The following is a 26,376-nucleotide window of genomic DNA, read 5'->3' as shown; positions in this document are numbered from 1 at the left end:
GAAATTTTAACTAATCCAGTCAGACAGAGGAAAGCAGTATTAAAAGGGGGTCCCAGAAGAAGGGTGGGCTTTCCTTCCACAAGACCCAGCAATACCACTTTTGGGTATATATCCAAAGGGTGTTCAATTGTGCCACAAAGACATGTGCTTAACTATGTTCATAGCAGCATTGTCTGTCTTAGCCAGAACCTGGAAACTACCTAAATGCCCTTCGACCGAAGAATAGATAAGGAAAATGGGGTACATTTACACAGTGGAGTACTAAACAGCAGAAAAAAAAAATAACTTCTTGAAATTTGCAGGCAAATGGATGGATCTAGAAAACATCATATTGAGTGAGGTAACCCAGACCCAGAAAGACAATTATCACATGTACTCACTCATAAGTGGTTTTTAAACATAAAGCAAATAAAGCTAGCCAACAAATCACAATCCCAGAGAACTTAGACAACAATGAGGACCCTAAGAGAGACCTACATAGATCTAATCTAAATGGGAAGTAGAAAAAGACAAGATCTCCTGAGTAAATTGGGAGCATGGGGACCTTGGAGAAGGGGTGAAGGGGAGGAGAGAGGTGGGGAGGGGAGCAGAGAAAAATGTAGAGCTCAATAAAAATCAATGAAAATTTCATTTCTTAGGTTAACACATAACATAATGGGTTTCACTGTGACATCTTCAAACAGCGTCCTTGTATTGTGTTCTCACGCTTTCCCTTCTCCCACCATGCCTCCTCCTGACCTGCTTCAGCTGGTGCCCTGCCTTCATTCCCCAAGCTAGCTCCTCCTTCTACTTTCATAACATCTGGATTCCATTGCTCTATTTCTCACCTCCGTTAAGACCTCTTCTGGGGAGGTGGTTCAGCTGTGCAAGCATGAGGACTCAGGTTCAAATCCCCAGCACCCCCATAAAAAGCCAGGAGTGATTGCACATGTCTGTAAACCAGTCCAGTGTAGGGCAGAGACAGGAGGGTCTTGGGGGCTTGCTGGACACTAACCTACCTCCAATTTCAATGAGAGACTCCACCTCAAAGGAACATGGCAGAGAGTGATAGGACAGAACACTCAGTATCCATCTGTCCTCCACGTGAGCCTAAGGCACATGCACCCCACACACGTGTATACATACTTTCACACAGGTACACACATGAACAAAATAAATAGACATTTTAAAAGATCTTCTCAGGATCCTCTTTCTACTATCATGAGTTACATACACAGTATACATACATGTATCTACGCACACATATATACAAATACATAGTATATACATATATTTATAGTTGTAAATCAAAGTTATGTACATCAATCAGTTACTGTCCTCCTGAATCTGAATTTTCTTAATATGATTTCTAATCCATGCAGAGTCATAAAATTCCATTGTGTATATATATGTACAGCATACTCTTTAGCCACTCATCATTACTGGACATCTATGCTGGTTCCACTTACTGGGTATTGGGGGTAGCGCTGCAATGGGCACGGATTGAGAGTATCCCTACCGGGCGCTGAGAGTCCTTCAGGCATACACGCAGCAGTGGTAGAGCTGAAACCCAGATAACGTTATCCCCATCATAACCAGCACCAGAGTGGGAACTGATTCTTGTCTGTCCAACTGTTTCCCTGGCACCAGCACATGGTGGACACGCAAACACTACTTCTTGATGAAATGAATGAAGAGAGAATGAATGAGAGAGAGAGAGAGAGAGAGAGAGAGAGAGAGAGAGAGAGAGAGAGAGAGGAGGGAAGGGAAGAATAGATGGGAGCAAGAGAGAGGCCTGACCTGAGGAAATGCTGAACAGAAACCTTTAATCCCGGAACTCAGAAGACAGAGGCAAAGAGATCTCTGCTACACAGTGAAATCCTGTCTCAAAAAGAAAAAAACAAAAAAGAAAAAAAAAAGGAAGAAGAAAAGAGAAGAAGAGCCTAAGTGGCGGCAAGATCACTTAATGGGTAGAGACACTTGTCACAAGAGCTGGTGACCCGAGTGAAATCCCCAGGACCCAACTAAAGACTGAAGGAGAGGACAGGCTCCGTAAAGTTGTCCTCGAACTCCAGACACACTCCGTGACATGATACCCATCCCTCACACACATACGTCCTGCATGATTGCTCGCACAACAATAGCTGATGATTTAAAAAGAAAGATGTGCATCTGAATCAGGGGACGGCAGAAAAAAGGGGGAAAGATAAAAACTGGAGAGACCCTTGAGAGGGCAAGTCCGAACCGTGCTGAGGACAGTTGTGATAGTGGAGAAAATAGAGAAGTAATAAATACGGAAGTCCGAATTCCTTAGGGGGAGCCCAGAGAGAAGCAGCGGCATACTTAGAAACTCGGAGTTAGCATGATTTAAGAGGAGCTGGCAGAGACATTAGCTCAGTGTGTGAAATACAACTCATGTGAGCTCAAATATAGATCTAAATCTAGATGATGTTTCGTATGACACGAAATAGGGTTTTCTTATGGTTTTATATGGGTGTGTGTGTGTGTGTGTGTGTGTGTGTGTGTGTGTAGGGTCAGCAAACACAGTATAGCTGCCAAGCAACTTTAACTGAAGCATAGAATTTCAAAACCAAAAGAAAGAAGACGGCTCGACATGTAGAAGCTATGCAGATAAATGTTTCCCGTGTTCAGATTACAGTACATGGTAATGTTGGCCTTTTTCCCCTCCTGCTGATGGCGATGTGGGTGGAAGCTAGTAGCTGGAGTGGTTTCTTAAGCACAATGGGAGCCTCATGTTAGAGACAGCAGAGAACAAGACAGGAGTCTGAGCCTCCACAGCTACATGAATACATGTGCACACCTGCTCATCCCCAGCCCCTCAGGAGAGAGGAACTGGCTCCCACTTTGTTTAAGCTATTTTATTTGGGTTTCTAATTTAGCAGTCAAATCATATGCTGGCTATGATCATGGGATTTAATTTCCGGCTCTGTCATTGACGACCAAAGTTCTATAACGCCTGACATTCTTCCTCTGAAATTTTTAACCTCCCTCGCAGAGTTTCACAAGAAATTAAATACACTTGGCAGCAAGTACTCAATAAATGGTAGCTCTTGTTACTCTTCTATTTAGTCACATAAAAAAAATATAGCTGTGTTGTCGGGTGGTGGTGGTGCACACTTTTAATTCCAGCACTCAAGAGGCAGGGGCAGGTGGATCTGAGTCCAAGGCCAGCCTGGTCTACAGAGTGAATTCCAGGACAGCCGGGGCTACACAGAGAAATCCTGTCTCAAAAACAAAAACAAAAACAAAAACAAAAAAAAAAGAACTGTGTCAAAAATAAGTCCAACTAGAAGTATTTTTAAAGTTTTATGACTTTAATATTATATAATATTAATAGCAGCTGAGGATTGCTTAATCCAAACAGCTCTGCTATAGAATACTTGTCTGCATTTTTATTTTTTTATTTTTTTTTATTTTTTTATTTTTTTTATTTTTTATTTTTTTATTTTTTGGTTTTTCGAGACAGGGTTTCTCTGTGGCTTTGGAGCCTGTCCTGGAACTAGCTCTGTAGACCAGGCTGGCCTTGAACTCACAGAGATCCGCCTGCCTCTGCCTCCCGAGTGCTGGGATTAAAGGCATGCACCACCACTGCCAGGCCTACAGCTTTAATCTTTTTTTTTTTTTTTTTGGTTTTTCGAGACAGGGTTTCTCTGTGGCTTTGGAGCCTGTCCTGGAACTAGCTCTGTAGACCAGGCTGGCCTTGAACTCACAGAGATCCGCCTGCCTCTGCCTCCCTGAGTGCTGGGATTAAAGGCGTGAGCCACCACAGCCCGGCTATTGTCTGCATTTTTATAGTCAAGTGGGCAGGAAAGGTACAGAAATTAACTCAGAGTAACACAAAAAACAGGCAATATATGAATTAATTATATTCAACTTTTTGCAAATCAGTCTGAATATTGTATGACCACACATGCTTGCATGAGAATCATTCTGTATCCTTCCAACTCCAAACCATCTATAATCCTGAAACACCTTAAGGTCAACACCCTAGAAAAGAGCCAGCCCCCTCTCAAGAGATTGGTGTCCTTCCCATACTTTTTAAACATGATACTTTATTGGTCCTTTGGGAATTTCACATCATGCACCCCAATCCCACTCATCTCCCAGTCTCTCCGTATCTATTCCTTACTCTCCCCAAAAGAACAAAAAAAATTTTTTTAAAAATCACCTTTTTTCCTCCACTTTTCCAACACTTCTTCATTCATCCTAGTGGCTTTGGGATCTGAGGTGTGTCGGGCGGTACACCAATCAGCTCTACCCACAAAATGTTCATTGAGAAGTCATTGGTCTGGTTCAAGGCCTCTGGCACACCATCATCCCTGGATCCTCACCAAAACTCCTCTTGGATATCCTGCTGTTGACCCAAGTCATGGAGATCCTACAGTTTATCTTTCTGCAGTACCAGTCTCTTGACAAACTCCAGCAGTGTTCACTGAGGTTTCTGTGCCACCCGGTCCCATAGCCATTCATCCCAAAGACACACACAGAGGTCTACATTAATTATAAACTGATTGGCCTATTGACTCAGGCTTCTTATTAACAGTTACATCCTACATTAACCCATAATTCTTGTCTGTGTCAGCCACATGGCTTGGTACCTTTTTCAGCAAGGCAGTCACATCTTGCTATCTTGTTTCCTCTTTCTCTTCCCAGAATTCTCCTGTTCTCATTACCTCACCTTTATTTCCTGCCTGATTGACCTGCCTATACTTTCTGCCTAGCTACTGGCCAATCAGCATTTTATTTAAACAAGTACAAGAAACAAATCTTCATAGGGTGAAACCATTGTCCCAGAGCACAGCAGGTCATAGATGGGGTAGATGTCAGGGTGGGCCAATGCAAGACCCAAGATGGGGGTCTGGGTGGTAGCTGAGCTGTCGGTAGGGACCATTGGGACCACTTCCCTCAGTCAATAGGCAGAGCCAGCTCTCCTAGACACATGCCATCTGGGCCAGCTCTCCCTCACCTGTGGGGAGGGTGGGGTCCTTCCCATACTTCACAAAGCCCTCTTAATTGAGATGGTGTAAATGGTTTCCTTCCGTATAAAAAAGTGTCTAGATACACACAGTACTTCGGCTACCTGGAACCATCACCCTAACCTCCTCCAAATTCCTCCATGGTCTCCAAGTTTCCCTTTTCTGTTCCTTCACACAGCTAAGGTCTCAACAGAGATGTAGCTACCTTAGAAAGCTACTTGTATTTTCCTTCATATCCTGCTAGAAATTGCCTTGCATATACAAATATAATATACAAGCATGGCCCGGAAAAACGACTTAGCAGTTAAGAACACTGGCTGCTCTTCTAGAGGACAAAGGTTCAATTCCCAGCACCCACAGAGTAGCTGACAATGGTCTGGAGCTACAGGTCCCAGGGAGTCTGACACCATCTTATAGAGTCCAAGATACTTCACATTCACATGGTACACAGATGTACATGCAGCCAAAACTGTCATACATGTAAAATAAATAAATATAATTTTTATATAATATATTAAATGTGTAATATGTTTATATGTATATACATATGCCCATAAAATTACATTCTTTCTTCTTGTATTATTTATAAACTATCAATGAAATGATTATTTTAAAATCTGAAATTTTTAAGCAAAGCAATCTATTAGCAAGAAGATAAAACTGCACACAACAGCCTCAGCAGAAGTCCAGCTACTGTGTGAAACACAAGTAATCAAATGCCTCCAAATATTTAATTTCCTATTCCAGGAATGTGAACAGGTGTAATTAAAATAACACTTTTTTTTAATTAAGTGACCTCTCTTGACCAACCATCTGTGAATAATTCAGGCTTCCCCCTTATTATTACTGTAAAATTAAAACGAGGTCATATAAACAGGAAGATCCCCTTTAACTATCTTTAAGCACCAGCAATATATATTTTCCACCAGTTAAAATCCTTAATGATACAAAAAGCCTGTCAAGCAGAACTTCCCCAATTCATTTGCCTGAAACCATCAATACTTTATCATGCACTTGCAGTTGGCTTTAATTTAACAGTCCAGGTTACTAATCAAACAAAACACCCAAGTCATTAAAAGTTAGCATGCCATTTAGAAAGTGCATTTCACGTGTATTAAAATATCTTTCATGCAGCCATTAGAAACCTAAAGTTTTAATTACAATCAGATATTTAGTTCTACTCCAGTTATGGAGGTGGCACTCTCTTGCAACTGCCCTGATTAATCTTCCTGGTCGAGTTCACCCATTAGCTCCCGAAATTATTTTCCTCTCAGCTTCCTCAGAATTCATCTTTCCACCCAAGCCACCACCAGTCCAGAGAATGCATTTTAAAGGTGTGCAAAATAACCAACCCAAAGATAACCCATTTAAAAGATTTCATTTCAAATGTAATTTACCTTTCATAAAATATCTAAGAGGTGTCATTCGGCAAGGCAAATTGAAATTGAGAATTCGCTCTCTGTATCTTTATTGTCAATTTTCATTATTTCCTTTTCTTTCTAATGATGGGGGAAATTCAATGAGCATTTTCTTACAATTTTATAAAAAAAAAAAGTGATTCAACTAAGTGTTGCTTCTGTTCGGCTTTCCTACCTGGACTTCTGCTAACATTCCGCAAAGGGTGTGACTAACATGTAAGGTCAAATTCTGTGCTAAGTCAGGATTCTGTGAATTACAGCATTTAAACCTTCCATCACACACCAGTACATACAGCAAAATAAATCTTAGATGGGGTTTAGCTCTGACAGGGACTATGGGTTCACTTTTATCTTAAAACTCCTTGCTAATACTTTTAAAAATGTGTTTAAGACCACAAATTTCTCATTTTTTTACACTTAATCTTTTTATCCATGGCTTATCATAAATAGCAAAAAAAAAAAAAAAAAAAGTAAAAGAAGAGACAAACCTTTGTTGTCGGTCTTCCATGTGACTGAAACATCAACATCGATTTTCCTCGTCTTTCCGGTTTCCCTAGCCTCCCACGTTTCACCAGTCACGTGATCTGTGGCCTCCTAACGTCATTCGCAGGCTCGTCGGGATCTTCCCACTTTAACCTAGGCCCAGTCGCAAAGCCAAGTGATGCTTGACGGACGTCGTTAGACCGGCAGCCCACTTCCAGCTACAGCATCCTCTTCCAATTGTCTTCCCAACAACTTAACGCGATCCTCATAGCACGTGCTCCTGTGAGACACAGATTTGATCAAACTCTGCGCTCTGCGGCATTGGTTCCTATAAGGACATCGGCACTTTAGCTCGTGGGTAGGCTGGTTGGTGACTCCCAGGTGGCTTCCTTTGTGTGCGCGTCAACACGGCACTATGCTCAGCAGAGACTGTGTTTGCTCAGACTCCAGCATGGCGCTCTCTGGCTGTCTTTACAAAGCCTCCCAAGGAAAAAGAAGTTGAGGCTGCCTGTCTTTTGAGACCTGGGCTCAGAAGGTGGCACACATTGTCACTTCTACCGTCCTCTATCGGTCGAACTATTCATGTACCCAAGATCTAAGAAACAGCCATGAATTTTGTCTGTCAATGTCAGAAGTGGGGGACTGGAGAGATGGCTCAGAGGTTAAGAGCACTGGCTGATCTTCCAGAGGTCCTGAGTTCAATTCCCAGCAACCACATGATGGTTCACAACCACCTCTAATGAGATCTGGTGGCCTCTTCTGGCAAGGAGCTGTACATGCAGGAGGAAAATTGTATAAATAATAAATAAATTTTTTTTTAAAAAAAAACTTTTCAGTCACTGTTAATCTACCACAAGTTCTACAAGCTAAGTATTCTTATTTTTATTCCTGTTTTACAGAGGAGTAAGCTAGGAAGGCATGAAGAAAACCAGTTTGTCCCAAATCTGAACCACCCAAAGTCCATTAGGTGGACTCTAACTTAATAATCTATCGGGTGATTAAAATGCTATCATTGTCTAGAAACGCAAAACACATGCCCATACAGTCCTGTTTTTTCAGCCACAATCCAAGCTTCCTCCTTTCCCTTCATCCCCGCCCTCAGGGTGATTTCTGAAAGCTGTGTTTCCTGAGGAGCAAATGATCACAGGCTATGAGGGTCTCATAAAGGCCATGCCCGATTCCATTCATGAACGTGCATAGAACAATCTCGGTCTGACAGCTTGATGTCTCAGAGGTGAAGAAAATAATGAGAGAAACTGCTCCTCTAGACCAAGCTGGGAGAGCTACTTGGTGATGATGAAGTGACAGGAACCTTGGGGAACAAATGGACTTTGGCATCCCAAAGAGATGGCCATAAGAGAAGCAGATGCTGGAGGAGAAAAGCTTGCTCTCTGTCAGGAGGTGACAGAGGTGACAGGTCCTGTGCTGATGGGACCTCGGGTTCTATGTATGAGGAAAGATAACGCAGGAGGGAGAGGGCATTTTAAAATAAAGGTCTCAGTCAGGCGGTGGTAGCACACACTCCTTTAATCCCAGCACTTGGGAGGCAGAGGCAGGCAGATCTCTGTGTGTTCGAGGCCAACCTGGTTTATAGAGTGAGTTCCAGGACAGACTCCAAAGTTATACAGAGAAACCCTGTCTCAAAAACAATGATGATGATGATGATGATGATGATGATGATGATGATGATGACGACGACGACGACGACGACGACGATCTCCCAAGGAGAACCTGATAAAAATGAGAGAAGAAACAGGACAAGTGGGGAAAGGAAGGTGTGGTCCAGGGTCTACAGGCTCATCTGAGAGCCCACCTAGGGAATGATCTGCTTCCACAACCAGTGCGGCTGGTATACTGAGTTCCAAATCCAGGCTGCTGGCCAAAGATTGTCGTCTTCATGGTTGGGAACTTTGTCTGATCTCCACCACCACCCCCCAACCCTGCCGAAGACCACCCACCCACCCACCCCGACCCCCGGGACCCTGCCAAAGACTGTCAGCTTCATTGTTGGGTACTTTGTCCGCCCCACCACCACCACCACCCTGCCGAAGCTCATTGCTGGGTACTTTGTCTGCACCCCCCGAAGTGTGCAAGCTGGGAAAGTGGCAGTCTGGAAACGCTATGGAGGTCCCAGGCTTTTGTAACCTGTTTACAGTATTGACATCCCCAGCACTCTCGTCATAATCCATTGGTCAAGAACAAGCCACTCTGTCTATTCCACACTCAAGGAAAGGAGATGATGAAGAGCTGGGGATCACACGGGATCATTTAAAAGCTGCGTGCAGAAAGATCCATCTCAAAGTCCCTCAGAGCGTGGCTTTCTATGCTCTAGACAATGCTGGAGAACCGGCACTGCCTCTGAGTTATTCTAACTCAGGGCAAGGGACTAGAGCATCTACTCCCACACCCAGTGGGGCACAAACTCTCAGCTTCTTCCAGCAGCTTGAGCACCCAAAGGCTCAAAGGGAAGATGTGAAACCCTGAGACCTGGTGTGAAACAGGTGGGGCACTAGAAAACACTCGACCCCCGGGTTTCCCTGAACCCTCTAAGCCATACAGGCTCGGCAGAGCAAAGAACCTGAAAGGCCACCTGGGGCTCCTCCAGGATAAAGCCAAGACCCAGGACTGCTGATGGCTCTAAAGGACAGGAAGGAATGGTGAGAAGGATCCGAGGTACACCCACAAGACAGGCTGGGGGACTCTGGGGAGAAAATAAAGGTTGGTACCTTCCTGTGGACTTGGTACATAATCGTGGACATGAGCTAATCTACCTCGGAAAAAAAAAAAAAGTCCCTAAAATTTGCAAGACGCTTTTCACTTTATTCATCCCCAGATACTACAGGAGTAAGTAATCACAAGCAAAACCATTATCTAAACAAATCGTGACTAATTCATGGGAAGCTCCGAGAATAAATGCTAAGAAAGTGATCGGCAGTCATTTCCTGCTTCTAGCCTGGCCCTTATGAGGGTATTTCAGACAAGCACTCTACCACCGAGCTCTATCTCAACCCCAGCACGAGTATTTCAGAAGCCAACCAAAAAATACCAGTGCCTCCTAGAGATCCCTAATGTTATATATATTTTTTTTTAAAAAAAAAAAATGCAATGACTTTTAATAGCACGGTTGAACTGGGTAAGTCAGATCTAGTCCTAACCAGCACTATTGGGCTGCAAGGTCACGCCATGCCAAGTTTCAGATATACCTCATAAAAGAGAGCACCCCTGTCTCCTATTTGGATGGGAAATAAACCTTACTAGCCATACCAAAACCTTGCATAATTTTAACATTGAACTTCTTTTATACTTTTCCTTTTGCTCTTGGTTCTAAGAGTCCTGACCACCTCCCATGTGGTCATCCAAGGCCATCTCCGTACTGTCCTCCGTGGCTTCCCTAGGAAGCGTTCGTTGTTGGGGCACACTGTGGCGCGGCCTGTCTGTCCTTTAAGCATCTAGCAATCATGTTTACTTGACTTTTTTTTTTTCTCATGCCTTTCATTGTCCAATTTCAGGCAAATGTGTGGTTTCCTTTTGAATCTAATCTATGTTTTCCTTGGTCTCTTGTATACTAGAGCTAAATCAAATATGTAAACTTTGTGGGGTGACGTTGAAGCGTTGCATTCTCGCTATTATAAAGAGGGAGAGAGAGACCGTAAAGGGATTCCATCGATGAGCTGAAACAGATGACTAACATTGGCGTGGGCTGGGCATTCTGGGTTCTCTTTAGAGCAGGGTGACTGCAAAAGTCACTGACAGGAAAATGGCTCCATCTAGTGCTCCAGACTAGTATCAGCCTCAACCAGAAAAGGGTCTGGAGAAAACTGTAAATCAATAATACCAGTGCAAAATGATGGCTGCAGCAACTGGCGGTGCCAAAGCAATTTAATCACGAGAGGTCAATTGACCAGGGGCCCGGAACTCTTAGTCCATTGACCAGGCCATTAGAGCGACTTAGCAAACAATGGAGAGAGAGGCTGGCCTTGTCCCGGAAGTGGCAGGCCCCACTGAGGTCTGCCATGACAGCAGAGTCATGGAAAGCCCCACTTTGTGCCAGCACTGCTCTAAGAATTTTTTATACATTCTCAGTTATTCATCATAACCACGGCGTGAGGCAGGTATTATCATCCCCATGGTACAGACAAGAAACTGAGGCCCAGAAAGGCTACCATCTTACTGTAGGGTTACAGGTCTGACACTAAGCACACAATCCCTCGCACTGATCCCAGAGAGGATGCGCAGCAACCTTGTCAGTTCCTGTCTCGTCGATTGCCACGGGGAAGACCAGGAAGATCGGTCTATTCTGTAAAGCACAGCTCTGCTGAAAGACAAGGTCTTGGACATAAAAGGACTCCGTGGCAAGTGGACTGTCTTGAAATTCCATTTGACTATTCTGTTTCCTTGCCTTTAAAGCAGGCATTCCTTGGGACCAGCAGCTACGGTCTTGCTGTGCCACAGCAATAATGATTAATACTGACCGCTAACTGCATCGAGCGTGCAAGGGACGGTCCTTCTTCATGTTACATTCCTTTTGCCGTGATAAAGTTCCAGGCGTTGACACGAACGAATCTGAAGAAAGAAGCCTCCCTCACAGGAGAGAAGAGGGGAACTGAAGACAGAACGAGGAAAGGCTGCCATGGATTAAGGCCGTTCAGACTTGGGTTGACCACTGTCGTTTGGCCAATGCCCTCCGTCCTTTTTAACGAACCAGCGCACATCATAAGAAAAACACAGAAGTAGAAACGAGGTAAAAATAAAGGAAGTAGTTTTCCTAAACGTTAAGACTGTGTCCATTAAGACTTTCCTCAATGCTGGGACAATCTATGAAAGAAAGAACCTAAGGAAGGGCTGGTAAGGTTCATGATTGGCAGGTGTCCATCATGGTGAGCAAGGCCTAACAGCGGACCCTGAGGTGGGAGCCGCATTGGGTTCTGCAGGAAGCAGAAAGAAATGAATGGCGGTGTTCTAGTCACTTTCTCCTTTTTATTCAGTCCAGGACCCCAGCCCATGAAGGGTGGTTCTTCCCACCTCAGTCAAATCTTTCCAGAAGACACACCCAGATGTTTGTCTCCGAAGCCATTATAAATCTCACCAAGTTGGCAAACTTAGCCGTCACAAAAAAATCTCATGCAAAGAAGGAGGGTTTCTAAAGCATCATGTTTTCATACATGTAGGTTATTTCTAACCCAGCGGCTAAACCTATCAAGTAAACGAGTCAAATGAGGTGATTAGAGACATGAATACGATGGTAGTTTATTATTTTTGTGTCCTGTGCCACTGAAAACTCAGAACAGGGCTCAGAGTCACAGTTAGCTGTGGCTGTGTGGGTAAGACTCTAGGGAAAACCCAAGTGGCGTGGGTTGATAGTGAATTCAGTGGTTCACAGTCAACAAAACAAGTCTCTGAGAGGTTTCACAGAATTGTCAGTGTGTTTATGGCATTGTCTTTTGAGAGTCTTTAAGAAACCACAAATTTGCAAAACTTCTGCTTATGCTGAGGAATAATTCTTTGCACTGGAATTCAACTTTATCAGTGAACCCTAATTAGAGCTAAAATAATTGATGGAGAAGGACAAGGGAATACATGTGTCCAGTATATGAAAATGTCCACATAAAGGAAATTATAGTACTAACATGTTTTGAAATGTTACTTTAACTATGTAAAGGTGTGTAACATTTGTTTATGCTGCAGAATATTTAACTATGTGAAGGTGTGTTACATTTGTTTATGTTGCAGAATATTACTTTAACTGTATAAAGGTGTGTTACATTTGTTTATGCTGCATTTGTTTACTTATGTAAAGACATGTTTACTTTGCCTGCCTAAAGCACCTGATGGGTCCAATAAAAAGCTGAACAGCCAATAGCTAGGCAGTAGAGGGTTGGCGGGGCTGGCGGACAGAGAGAATAAGTAGGAAGAGGAATCTAGGTTTGGGAGAGGAAAGAAGAGAACAAGGGAGAAAGAGGAGACACCCAGGGCCAGCCTGTCAGGCAGCCACCAGTCAGCCAGATACAGGATAGGACGTATACAATGAAATAAAGGTAAACAGTCCTGAGGCAAAACATAGATGAAGGGAAACAGATTAAGTTATAAGAGCTAGTGGGACAGACATAAAAGATAAGGTCAAGCATTCCTTAACTAATAAATCTCCGTGTCATGATTTGTGAGCTGGTTGGTGGCCCAAAAGAAAGCCTGCTCCACTAAAAAATATCCTACTTATTATTATTAGGTATTATTACCAAATGCAAATAAATTATGAAATGCAAAGCGGATGAAAGGACATAGAAATCACAAGGACCACAAGTTTGAGGCCACCTAAAGCTACATAGAAAGTTCCAGGCCCTTACTGGTCACAATCAATTTTTTTCCCCGATTAATCATGCATGCACATCTACACTCACACACAGACACACACGATGGGACTCGAACTCGGGACCTCGGGCACTGCAGGCGGCACTCTCAACCTCTGAGCCAGCTCTCCGGCTGTTAGGTCACGATCAATTTTAAAAGAGCACGGATATCACCCAGAGATAGAGTGCTTGCCTAGCAGCTGCAAGATCCTGACTTCAGGTCCGCCACTGTCCCCCGAGAAGAAATACTCGCACTCACGCACGTATTAGGAAGGCTGTTAATAGTTCCCTGACAGTCGTTCCCTGTCGTCCCTTTAGTTAATAGAAGTCCTTCACATGTTTTCTAGTGCCTGCATTTTGTAGCCTCCTTTGCAACTGAGCATGGTCATGTGACCAAATTCTGTCCCTTGAGAGTAGACAAAGGGACTATACAGATGCTCCTCTACTTACAATGGGGTCACAGAAGCCCTCAGCAAGGTGGAAATAGCCTATTTGAAGAAACACTTTTATGCCTAACTTACTGAATACGGATGCATGACCTACCTAGCCTTTTGTACAAACGACCAGGATCATCACATTAGCCTACAACTGGACAAAAAGACCTAAAGTGAGACTAATAAAAACTCAGGGTCAGAAATTGGGATTCAACCTGAAGATCTGAAAAGCAAAACAGCCAGTCACTGGCTCTTACCTCGACCTCAGTCCGAAATGGCGATCCTGCCTCCAGGAATCTCAGGAGGAGATTTTAGAGCTGTCTTGCCCTGTCTTATATTCCTCTCTAGGGCTGGGATTAAAGGTGTGCACCACCCAGTTAAGTGGCAACTGGTGTGTCTACTGGGATTAAAGGTGTGTGTTACCATAATCTGGTCTGTAAGGTTGACCAGTGGGGCTGTTTTACTCTCAGATCTTCAGGCAGACTTTATTAAAAATAATTTGAAATGCCACTACAAGTACCAAACACACAATGCCTACTTTGCAGCAAAGTATCGGAATTTCTGTGCGATTTATGGCACGCTGAACTGGAAGTGCCAAGCAAGCTGGCTGCATGGGTATTTGCCATAATGTACCCAGCAGGAGCACAGATGGGATTTCTGTAGACATGACAGGACTCAAGGAAACAAAATGCAACATGCTAAAACCCTGGCAACAGGACACTGTAGAAGAGCTAGCGTTTCCCTTTGTGTTCCAAAGGACACTGTGGTGTAGCACACCATGGCTTTATGCGCTGGACAAGCAGCTGGTGATTGAAACACACACAGAGACACAAGTCATCCTTGATGCCAGAATGCCCCAAGAATGCCCCCTTTATTGTGTTCAGGGGCAGCTTACATAGGGATAGCCACGCCCCAGTCAAACGCACCAGAAACCACTCTGCTGCCATCAGGAACTCCTGAGGGTCTCATGCTCAGAGCAGCTGTAGACACTCAGGTCAGTGGAAAACAAGTTGTTTACAAGAAATTCAGGATCTGGGGGGTCACTGCTCCCAACACTGTGGACCAAGCCCCCGACCAGCATCGAGAGAAATAATCACCAGCTTGAAAAGGACCAATGGTTGAGTTTTAAGGAATGATTTCACTGTGTGTGCATAGCCTTCCATCAAAAAATGGAAAAATTGAGGCCAAACCATTGTCAGTTTGAAGGTATCTCTCTACAATTTATCGTTTTGTTCTCATGAAGAATTGATCTTTCCCGTCCTTCCTCTTTCTCATAGCTGGAAACCGAAGGAAGCATCGAACTTTCTCTGACCGTGTGAGTGAAGGTCATACAACCTCACTGCTCACAATGCCGTGGCAGGACAGGTTTCAGAGTCCTCATCCTGGACCAGATGAAGCTAATAGTACAGAATCTCCAGGTGCTCTCATTCACATCAACTCTTTTTTTTTTAATGATTTGTTTATGTTTATTTTTTGTGCATTGGTATTTTGCCTGTATGTGTGTCTGTGTGAAGGTGTCAGATCCCTGGAATTGGAGCTACACACAGTTGTGAGCTGCCATGTAGGTGCTGGTAGTTGAACCTGGGTCCTCTAAAAGAGCAGTCAGTGCTCTTAAACCTTGAGCCGTCTCTCCAGCCCCAAGTTTTAAGAACTCTTATCTAGGGGCAGAGCAACAAGCTAGGAGAAACTCAGGGCTGTGCTCCTGGACCACTGGGTGGCCGTAAGACAGAGAAGTAGATGTGTATTTGTATAAACCCACTTTGGTTTTACCTATTAGGTCCGATGCACCAGCCATATTAATATGTACAAACATAAGCATGGTACGGATCCCCACCATTATAGCTCCTCCTAACGTATTTGCGTTCTCCTTTGACTATTCGGTGCCACAGCCACCATTAAATCACACAGACCATACAAGTTTTTAATTGAACTGTAAAAGCCCATTATGTGCTGGTCCACAGAATAAATTTTAAAAAAAAACTGTAAAATCAGAGTTTTTTTTTTTAAAGTCTGGCAGTGGTGGCACACTCCTTTAGTCCTGGAACTTGGAGGCAGAGGCAGGTGGATCTCTCAGTTCAAGGCCAATCTGGTCCACAGAGTGAGTTCTGGGACAGATAGGGATACACAGAGAAACTCTGTCTCAAAAATAAAAGAAAAAAAGAAAGAAAAGGAAGGAAGGAAAGAAGGAAGGAAGGAAGGAGAAAAGAAGGAGGAAAGAAAGGAAGGAAGGAAGAAGAAAGAAAGAGAAATGAAAAGAAAAAGGAAGAATTATTTTACTCCTGTGAGACAGGTGATGTTTTCCCGTTGGAACAAAAGCTCTCTTGACACCGTTGCTATAGAACAGCTGCTTAGATGAAAATGCTTTTGAGTTCATAGCATCATGTGGACTCTGATATACAAAATAACTATATAACTATATTTGATATACAAAATAACTATATTTGCATATGATGTTTGATGACTATCTCACCATGTGCCTCTCTATGAAGGACTGGCAAATCACCATTATCACCAAATGCCAAGATACTGCTGGGTTTCTCTTGCTCTGAATGCACTGTTCATGTGTCCTGAACTTGCTCACCTAGCACAGTCTAAGAAGCACCACCTAATACCCACAACTACAAACACATCTTCAAACATAAGAAGCCTAGAACATCAGAAGCCTAGATAAATAAATATTCTCATAAAGAAACTGTATCTGATGTGGGAGTCCTCTCTGTGTGCTGTGATTATCGTTAATGAATAAGGAAACTGCTTTGGACCTGCAAGGCAGAATTTAGGTAGACAGAGAAAGCTAGACTGAATGCTGGGAGCAAGAAGGTAGAGTCAGAGAGATACCATGGAGCAACGGCCAGAGTCAGACATGCCGAAATTTTGTCAGAAAGCCACTACCACGTGGCAATACACAGATTAATGGAGATGGGTTAAATTAATATGTAAGAGTTAGCTACCCAATAAGAAGTTAGAGCTAATGGGCCAAGCAGCCATTTAAATAATATGGTTTCTGTGTGATTATTTTGGCTCTAAGCTAGCCGGGCGGCCGGGACAAACAAGTGGCTCCCTGCTACACTGTATCCAAGTGGTCACAGCAACTTTACGTCTGATAGCCCCACAGTGGGAACACCACAGACATTCAAGAGCTGAGTGCAGAAATAAATGGCATACAATGCAACACTACCTGGAGGCACAACGAAACATGCTGACGTGCACAGCTCGGGTAGACCTCAAATGTATATTACGCTAAATAAAAACAGCCAGTCTCCAAAGTTTGTTTACACCAAGCTGTGAATGGTGGCCCGTGCTGGTGATTCCAGTCGCTCAGAACTGGAAACAGGAGGCCTGAGAGTCGAAGGCACCTCTGAGTATACAGGGAGTTCACGGTCACCCTGGACAATACAGTAAAACACAGTCTCAAAAAGTCAAGGGTTATGGATGCAGCTCATTGGTACCGTGTTTGCCAGATGTGCAAGGTCTTAAATTCAATCCCTAACACTATCCCTCCCACCCCAAAAAAAATGTTTTTGAAAAAAAAAAAAAACATTTACAAGCTGTATGTTCCATTTAAGAACATTCATAAAATAAAAAATTTTATTATGACAAAGAATACCTGAGCAGTTGCCAGGTTAGGAAGAGGGCATGACTGCAAAATGACAACATCACAAGTGATGTTTAGAGATGATGGAAGAGATTATTTCCTGGGTGGAGTAATGTTTACAAAAAAAAATCACATTTATGATAAAATTTCCCAGAAGTATACACAAAAGTAACTTGTATAAAATGGTAAGAATCAGTCTAGAGTTTAGCTTATTCCAATGTCAATTTCTGTGTGACGATGCACAGGATTGTGAAAGGAGTCACCATCAGAGGAATCGGAACAACAGAGCACAGGACTCACCGTCCAATACTCATCGCATTGAAATTGAGTTTTTAAAAAAATGAATGACAAAAAGGGCCAGCCAGAACACCTTTTGAGATTTTATACTTTCAGATAGCCACAAACGATAAGAAATATTCAATGAAAGAGTAATTATAAAATGAGAGGTTCCCTCCGAAGACAGCAAGGGAATCATATTTTAGAAAGACTGGCTATGCAGGTGTAAAACAAAGCAAACAACAAAAAAACAGTGCGGGTAGGGTATGAAAAATATCAAGAAACAATTATTTACATATGTATGAAATTTATTATTTTGTATATTAACTAAAATAATTAAAATTAAGGACAATAAACCTGGTGTGGTGGCCCATGCCTGTAATCCCAGCACTCGGGAGGCAGAGGCAGGCGGATCTCTGTGAGTCCCAGGACAGCCAGAGTTACACAGAGAAAAAAAACAAATCAACCCTCCCTCCAAAAATTAAGGGCAATTCACTACACATCACTCAGCTACTTCTGAAACTTTCCCTGCCTCCAAAAAACTGCAGTAGCACCCTAAAGGGGATATGTCTCCAAACTTCCCATGGATGCCTGAGAGCTCTGATAGTACCAGTATTAATTGCTTGTCTTTCTATAACAAAATACCAACCCAAAGCAACTTAAGGGACCAAAGAATCATTTTGACTTGTGACTTGGAGAGTCATAGTTTACCGTGATTAGAAGGCAAAGCAGAGTGAGTCAGTCTGTGGTGGCCTGGGGCAGAGAGAGAGAGAGAGAGAGAGAGAGAGAGAGAGAGAGAGGGAGGGAGGGAGGGAGGGAGGGAGGGAGGGAGGAGAGTAGGCCAGAACAAAGCAAGTATAACCTTCAAAGCCAGTCCCTGGTGAACGACTTCCACCAGCCAGGCTCCACTTCCTGTGGACTCTGCAACCTCCCAGCTTGGAACAAGAGTTCAAACACAAGAGCCTGTGGGAGCTATTTCAGATTTAAGCCATAACAGTACCAAATCCTATCTATATATACTGGGGAAGGGAAGGTTCCTAATGTTAGTACCTATGATGAAGTCTAATCTAAAAATTATGTATAGTAAAAAATTAAAAACAGCTCGTTTAAAAAGAATAGCACGACGGCATCTGTCGTAGATGTGTGAAGTAGTGCAAATGTGATCTGTCTCTCAGAACAAGTTGCTGAGCTATATCTGTCCTTATTACCACAGTATGAGGTGACCCAAGCCCTGCTTGATGCAATGAAATAAGGTGAAGGGTGTGGCATTGTGAAATGGCATTTGACTGCCACGAAGTAAGTGATGATCTGATAAGTAGGATGAGTAACACCGCACGCATTGTGCTGGGTCAAGGGCGGTCCACTTTCCAGGGAGGACAGAACAGGGCAGCGTGAGATTTCATCATGCTACCCAGAACATCGTGCGACTGAAAACTTACAGAGCGGCTTGTTGTCGTTGTTGTTTTAATGTCTGGAATTTTTTCACAGCATCTTCAGCGAATAACTAAAACCACAGAAAGCAAGATCTCAGTGGCCACTGTACCAAAGACTTAAAGGAAAACATTCTGTCTTACATAAGTTATAAAGTCCACATCAGTCCACTCAGTGGAGGTAAGAAGGGGGCACCTCGCTCCTGACTCATAACCACAAGGCTCCCGTCACAGCTCCAGATGTCAACCAGCAAAGATCAAGGGTAGAACTGGCTCAGAGAGGGGAGCCCAAATTTACAGAAAACATCCTGTTTCTCAACTTGGAAAGCCAGGACCAGTTAAGGACCCTTCTGATTGATCTCAAGATGCAAACTTTTGCTTTTTGTAGCTCTTCTTCTTTAGTGTGGCTGATGAAGCATTTAGACTTACTGGAAGCAGAAAACAATTCTGCTTTATATGGGACACCCTTGACCTACCCAAAGCATGGGGTCTCTGACTGTCTTCTTCCTACCGCCCACTGTGACTCCTCTGAGTGGAGACTGTGTCTGAGGAAATCAGGGCTAATGTAATTCGCTTCACACCTTGGATCCCATTTTGGGTAAGACTCTAGAACAAAATATTTAAGGAATGACTAGTGAGTATTTAAAAACTAAGAGAGATGGCTAGCATCCCCTGGGTTATGCCTCAGGCAGGACACAAGGTGCCTTCCGGTGTCATCTCATTCCGCCCTTACATCACCCTCGTCAGCGGTAGAATAAAGACTCGAACCTAGACTCCACTGTCTCAGCAGCACGCTATGCTCCTTTCTGCAGAACCAGAGAGCAGGAAGGACAAGCCGTGCCCGATCTTACTAAGTCTTTAAATGAGAAATTTCAAGTTTAGCAGATCTGAGAAACAGGAGAAATCTGGCTTCAGCGAGGAATTGGTGGAACGACGATATTCAACGACTAAGGGGAAGGGAAATCTTGAAAGGATAATCACAGGTAGGGTACAACCATGAGAGCAAAAGATCATACTAAGAGCATGGAGCACACAGACTTCTCTTTGGGGTTTCTGTGAGCCTTCTGATTACTTCTACATTTGAATCTAACCAATGAAATTCTCCTTCACACCTGCACAGTTTGTTACACCCAGTCCTGTCTCCTGGTCGCTTCTGGGCTATAAACTGTTTTTGGGAGCCAGCTCAGAACTACCTTCCATAGGGACGCGTGCGATCGATCGCCATCCGGGCTTTTTCAGTTTCTTCTTAGCCTGCCGCAAACAGAGCCACAGGTACAACAACACATCAAAGCACGTTTGCAGGAAGGAGAGGGAGGCAGAGATAAGAGCTAAAGCTCCCACAGATAAGAGGGGGGAAACTCCTGCTCTCCACGACCTGTTTTTCAGGTGCTTGAAGGCCGTACCCTTCATAGTTTTGCTTCGTATCTACCCACAAAGGAGTGACAGAAAGACGTGCCAGAGGAATGTTCCATGAGCACAAGGGTGTCGACGATACAAACAGCCACGTCTCACTCAGTCCAATCGGAGCGCCGAGTTCAGCCAGTCACAGGCTGTCAAACTGTCCTGGACGGTTCTTTACTCCACTCCCACGGGATGTGCAGAGGGTGCAAGTAACAAAACCGCCTGAATGAAAAAAAGAAATAAAAAAAGGAAGGACATGACGACTCTTAGATGGGGTGGAGGAGAAGGTTTATTGACAATAAAAGGAAGAGCAGAGCCGGGACAGGGACATCTGGGAGAGTCCAGAGGGCCACATGAGGAGAAGGGGTGGGAAGAAGGGAGAGCCAGACCAAGAGGTCAGGAGGATAAATAGCAGGTGAAAAAAAAAAAAAAAAACGGCATCCTGGGAAAAGCAGCCAGCCTCTGGGCTGGAGAAGTTCAGGGAAGGGGGCAGGATATGCCAGCCAAACCCTGTAACAGGCAGGGGACTGGGAGATGCTAGGAGAACCTGGCGGCCACAACCATTTATTTGGGTATATTAAATAGGCGCCTCGGTTAGCCATTTGTCCTGGGTTTAAGACCTGCGGTGGTGTGAATGAAAATGCTCCCCATAGGCTCATAGGGAGTGGCACTATTAGGAGGTGTGGCCTCGTTGGAGAAAGAGTGTTACTGAGGGTGGGCTTTGAGGGTGGGGTTGGTTTCAAATGCTCAAGCCAGGCCCAGTGTTGCTCACTCTCCCTGCTGCCTGCCAGTTCAGAACTCTCAGTTCCTCTTCCAGCACTATCGCTGCCCGCACACCATCATGCTGCCCACCATGGAATGGACCAATCCTCTGAGACTCTAATCCAGCCCCAAGTCAATGTTTTCTTTATCAGGAGTTGCCTGGTCATGGTGTCTCCACAGCAATAGAAACTCTTGATAATAAATGATAAGGGATGACGTAATCTTTTCTATGATTACTTTCTGTTGGCATGGGGCATCGTTGTCGGAAACCCAAGGAAACTGGAATGCTGGCCAAGGCTGGAAAGAAAGAGGCAGGAGTGCAGGCTGATTTGCTTGCTGTCCAGGCTCTGAGGGACCATCTGGGGCTAGGAAGTGCTCCTTGTAGGAGCAGTCTGTGAGGCTGGACCACCTGGGGTCAGCCACTCTGGAGCCAGCTAGGATGCAAGAGGCTCAGGCTGGTTGGAAATTCCGTCAGAGGCACTGGGGCTGGTGAGTGTGGAGAAGTTTGCAATCTTCAGTTGATTGGAAGTCTGCTGGGAACAGATATATGATAGCGACAGAAAGTAAAGGAGTTTAGGGGGAAATTTCTATCTTGGGTATACATTTGAAACTTCCAGGTTCAAGGCACTGGTAGTTGAAGGAGGGGAGTTAGTCCTAAGACCAGGGGGGAGAGAGAGAGAGAGAGAGAGAGAGAGAGAGAGAGAGAGAGAGAGAGAGAGAGAGAGAGAGAGAGAGAGAGAGNGAGAGAGAGAGAGAGAGAGAGAGAGAGAGAGAGAGAGAGAGAGAGAGAGAGAGAGAGAGAGATCCTGCCCCTCAAAAACAGGTAGGTGGGGAAACATAGGAAATCCATTTGACCTGAGAGAGGTGGATTCAGGTCAGCTCCCTGAAGCTTACAAGAATTTTTTTTAAGTGTATAAAGAGATAAAACTTAGCATTATCACTGTTTGTAATCTGTGATGAAATCCACATTGTAGAAAAGGCAGCAGACTCATGCCTTGGAGTCATAGTAAAAGCCTGGGAACCCAAAAATGATTTCGAATTAAAAGCACCTGTGAATTTATCTTCTTTCAGAGTCTGGTAGCAAGGCAAACTATCTGTCTTCCTCAGCCAGAAACCTAGTCGCCCTAGGACAGCAAGGCCCGAATTTTACAGAAGGAGAGAAGGTACCTGGTAAGCTGGCTGCTGTTGAAGCTTAAGGTGTCAGTCAATGTCACCAGAGATCTGAGAAGGATAAACTATAGCAGGAGGTATAATCCAAACAGCCTATGTATCCATTAAGATGGCAGAGACTACCTACTACCTAGACGGTTGTCCTAGTCTCCCGTGGTCTCCGTGGCTTCAGTGGAGGCAGTGGTCATAGATCTTCAACTGTCATAGGGTACATTTAATCTTTAGCTGCCGCTCAGAACAGCATCGGCCTTCAGCTGTCAGACCAGGTCTGAGAGATGCTTCTGTGTTCTGTGGAGAAAGAACCTGGGGGACCGGCCTTACTGACCAGGCAGAGTAGGGTGTCGACCCAACAGTATCCACAGCTTGGGCAAAGCCCTGGCAGCAGGCAAGGTATGGGGCAGTTTTGTCCAGTGGTTAGTGTTGCCGCAATGCAGGTGGCTTCATCAGGCCCTCTCTATCCTCTTAGGAGACCTTGAGGTTCCCAGTAGGATCCGGCATGTATATTATGAGAAGCTTTACTCTTACACATTTTAAATGTCATATTCAGATTTAGGGAACTATCTATTAAGTATCCCCGAGTTTAGGCTTAGCCTTGAAAGTACATAGAGGAAGCTAAATAAAGTTTGTCACTAAATGAGTTAACGTAACAGTTTACAAGTTTAAAATTAACATAACTTTTATAAGATTCGGATTTTATAGCTTTATCCCTGTTCAACTTGGAGCCTTAAAAATTGAAGTTAAAGGTTTAATTAAAGATTCTTTAGCATTAAAATAAAACGTTAAACCATAAATGTAGTAAACTTTAAACCATAAGTACAGTCCATAGGATGACTGGGAAGTTTTCTGATCCTTTTATAGTGCACCATTGTAGATATCACAGGGTTTTTTTAATGTCTTAGTTTATCCAAACAGCTAAAGCTTAACAAAGTGAGTAAGGACAAAGAAGCTAGACAGATATTACTGTGACCCTTAGAGATTTATAAGTCTTACTTATCAAATATACCTTATTTAATCAAATGTATGGTGTTACTTATCTAAATTTTCTAGAAGCCTGGTGTTGAACACGTAAGTAATTTGCTGCAAATCTCTATGTCAGCTTTTGTTCACCTGAGTAGACTTTTATAACCTTACAAAAATCCATACCTACCCAAAATGTTTTGAAGCTCTGTTGCTGTTTCCTTAGTTTTCTCCTTTAGAGGCGAAGCAGAGGACTCAGTAGGGCTGAGTTACATAGGTGCTGCCCTAATTGGTTTATAGTATGTGGTAATCATAATTGGGTAAATCACATGACACGCACCCTTTAACCTTAGTAAAGATGGGTGCCAGTCATGAGTCTGCGTCCATCTCGATAAGGACATGAGACAAGACAGAGGAGAGCCACATGGTTGCTGTTTAAAAACACCTATTTTCCTAAGCAAGAGTGCAATCACCTATAACATGTTGTTGCAAATTAAGGTTACCCATGTACAGATATTTTATTATAAGTTTTAAGCCATTTTTTTTTTCAAGACAGGTTTTCTTTGTGTGGCCTTGGCTGCCCTGGAACTAGTTCTGTGGACCAGGCTGACTTCAGATTTACAGAGATCCACCTCCCTCTGCCTCCTGAGTGCTGGGATTAAAGGCGCCACACTACTGCCTGTCTTAAACCTGATTTTTGTTGCAGACATTTACAATTCCTGAGGTAGTATTTCCAGCACAGTCTGAAGAGATAGTTTGAGAGCAGAGCACAAAGAGATCATAGAGATTAAAGAGGGTTTTTTGTTGTTTTTTGTTTTGTTTTGTCTTTTCAAGACAGGGTTTCTCTGTAGTTTTGGAGCCTGTATCAGAACTAGCTCTTGTAGACCAGTCTGGCCTCGAACTCACAGAGATCTGTCTGCCTCTGCCTCCTGAGTGCTGCTGGGATTAAAGGCGTGCATCACCACCACCCGGCAAAAGATTAAAGAGTTTTAAAAGCTTAAAAGCTGGGTGGTGGTGGCCGCACGCCTTTAATCCTAGCACTCAGGAGACAGTGGCAGGCAGATTTCTGTGTTCAAGGCCAGCAAGGTCTTCAGAGTAAGTTCCAGGACAGCCAGGGATTTATCTGTCTGGGGGTGGGGGGGTATGTATAGAGAGGGAAGTAGAGGAAGAACAGAGCATAGCAGGTTGGCTATAAGAGATTCTGGGACCATTCGTTCATGTTGTGACACTTGTTACTATTTGTGAGAATTTGGAAATCAAGTGTGCCAATTTCTGGCCATTGATCTAGACTGAGGCCAAGCTGTTTGTAGTAACAAAATCTGAGTCCACGGAGGAAGAGAGAGAAAGGGGTAAAATATGAAACTCCACTGGAGAGAATTTCTATAAGCTCCAACAGAGAAAGCATAGCAGCCCAGATGAGCTCAGGCGAAGAGAAGCTGCAGGAGGAGCTCCACCTGAGGGAAGGGAAGCCTAAGGCAGGCCGTTCCACTGGGGGAGCTGAGAGAGAACAGGGTTTCACGGGTGCCCTTAAGGAAACTACTTAGCAGGCAGATACCAGGGTGGTGCAAAAAAAACCCACAAAGTACATGTCTAGTGGCCTTCAAGAGATACCTCCTATAGTCCTCTCTGTGAAAAGTCTTCTTTACCCCTCATAAACAAACAAACCAAAAAAAAAAAAAAAATCCCTTATTCTAGCCCAAAATAATCCCTTCCAGCTAAAAGGTCATTTTTAGGGGGAACAAGTGACCCACATCTAAAGCCACCGCCTCTGCTAGCTCAAAAGATTTATTCCAAAAGACCCATGGAAATCCAGATGCCTTTAATTTACCTGGGGTCATCCAGTTCAGAGAGGGGGGAGAGAACAGACAGACAGACAGACAGACAGACAGACCGACAGAGAGAGAGAGAGAGAGAGAGAGAGAGAGAGAGAGAGAGAGAGAGATCTTAATTTCATTGGTCCACCATTCCTGATGTTCTGGTATTCAAGGCTCCATCCATCTGAATGCTGACTGAAAGGAAAGTACAAATGGGAACCAAACCAAGAAGCATCCTACCTCCATCTGTCTCCAAAACAAATCTTAAGCAGCACCTTGAAGCCCTTGAACTTTTGCAAGGCTGGAGAAGGCTAGGCTATTGTGAGCAAAATCTACAAGGATTTTCCTGGCAATTTTTCTCTACAATCTTATCATAACACTGGGAGAATTATCTCTGACTATTCCAGAACAGGTTCTTTGGGTTCCCAACAACAGGTACAACCCAAAGATGTAAAGCTCTCCTGGACGCTGCACAGAATTCAAAGTCCAAAAAAAAAAAAAAAAAAAAAAAAGGATTTCGTTTGGGAGACAACAACCTTTGGTCACCTCTGAGCATGTGGAGCCAGCAGTGTGGTTCAGAGGATAAGACACTTGCTGGGAACCAGAATTCAGAGTTCCCACATAAATGCTAGGTGAGCCTGGCAGCCTGCCCACAACTTCAGTGCTTAGAAGGCAGAGACAGGGGTCCCTGGAACAAGCCGGCTAGGCAGGGTATCTCTGCACTCAGCTAAAAGACTTCAGTGAATACGATGGGGAGCAATTAAAAAAGACTGCTGAGTCAGCCCATGAGCCTACATATATTCACACGCGTGAACCCATGCACATGTGAATGTGCCTGTATGCACGCATACTAAAAAAGTTGTTGTGAATAGGCATGAGAATCTTCGAAACAAATTATTTAAGCTGCATAAGTCTCCTTCGGGCAGAGAGAGCCATGCCTACACAGTCTCCCAGCAACAAAGGCAGAGATGGCCCAGCCTCCAGCCAACTGCTCCCTTTCAAACATTCCCTTGTTTGCCTCACTGACCTGAAGAAGAAAACCCATAAATCTTTCTGAAAAGGATCTGGCCTGCTGCACCTTACCTCAGCCCAGAGGAAATAGGTCTGTCTAATTGATGATATTCATAAATCAGAAAAGTATAGAATCACAAAGCCTTTAATCCCGAGAGGAAATGCTTGCACTATTTCTGACTCCGGGAGTGTGGTACAAATCTCCCTTCCAGGCTTTAGAAATCTGGATGAGGAAGTAAACTGTGCAGAAGACCAGGCCTGGCTCTCCTATCTCCAGCCAATCTAGCTTTGGGGAAAATGATCTT

General features: G+C 43.9%; 1 long non-coding RNA gene across 2 annotated transcripts in view; it reads right to left on the bottom strand.

Annotated features, from left to right (window-relative positions):
- The window catches only part of LOC126499536 (uncharacterized), a 315,160-nt gene extending 307,284 nt beyond the window's left edge, over nucleotides 1-7,876 (bottom strand). For both annotated transcript variants that reach the window (XR_007591101.1, XR_007591100.1), the window contains exon 1: nucleotides 6,883-7,876. This is a non-coding gene — a long non-coding RNA (uncharacterized lncRNA). The remainder of the gene's footprint in view (nucleotides 1-6,882) is intronic.
- Between the last annotated feature and the right edge of the window lie 18,500 nt (nucleotides 7,877-26,376).

Source organism: Alexandromys fortis, unplaced genomic scaffold, assembly GCF_014885135.2.
Source record: "Alexandromys fortis isolate MF-2015 unplaced genomic scaffold, M_Fortis_MF-2015_v1.1 scaffold_35, whole genome shotgun sequence".
In the NCBI taxonomy this organism is placed as follows: domain Eukaryota; kingdom Metazoa; phylum Chordata; class Mammalia; order Rodentia; family Cricetidae; genus Alexandromys; species Alexandromys fortis.
This window is presented reverse-complemented; position numbering and strand designations above follow the sequence as displayed.